Here is a 235-nt window from a genome sequence, read left to right as displayed (position 1 = left end):
TGTATTTGTTTATTTTATATTAATGTTTAGGATGTTTTATCTATGCAGCTATCTATCTAGGCAAATTCCTTGTGTTACTTGGCAAAAAAGCCTTTTCTGATTCTGATCAGGTAGCAGATACAGTATTACTATCTTGTGGTCTTTGTGTTAAGTCATTATAATTTATATTTGGATAATAACACTAATCATAGGTTATAACATTTGTTTTATTGCAGGTGTCGGCAGTGTGTCGGTG

General features: G+C 31.5%; 1 protein-coding gene across 1 annotated transcript in view; it reads left to right on the top strand.

The window, feature by feature from the left end:
• Positions 1-235, top strand: part of LOC116673460 (plexin-C1-like) — a 6,776-nt gene that overhangs the window by 676 nt on the left and 5,865 nt on the right. The window contains exon 2 of the mRNA XM_032505814.1: positions 216-235. This exon is cut by the window's right edge and continues 59 nt beyond it. The gene's annotated coding sequence lies outside the window, so the exon portion shown is untranslated. The remainder of the gene's footprint in view (positions 1-215) is intronic.

Source organism: Etheostoma spectabile, chromosome 23 (genome assembly GCF_008692095.1).
Source record: "Etheostoma spectabile isolate EspeVRDwgs_2016 chromosome 23, UIUC_Espe_1.0, whole genome shotgun sequence".
Classification (NCBI taxonomy): Eukaryota; Metazoa; Chordata; class Actinopteri; order Perciformes; family Percidae; genus Etheostoma; species Etheostoma spectabile.
The sequence above is the reverse complement of the archived record's forward strand: the minus strand, read 5'-3'. Positions and strand labels throughout refer to the sequence as shown.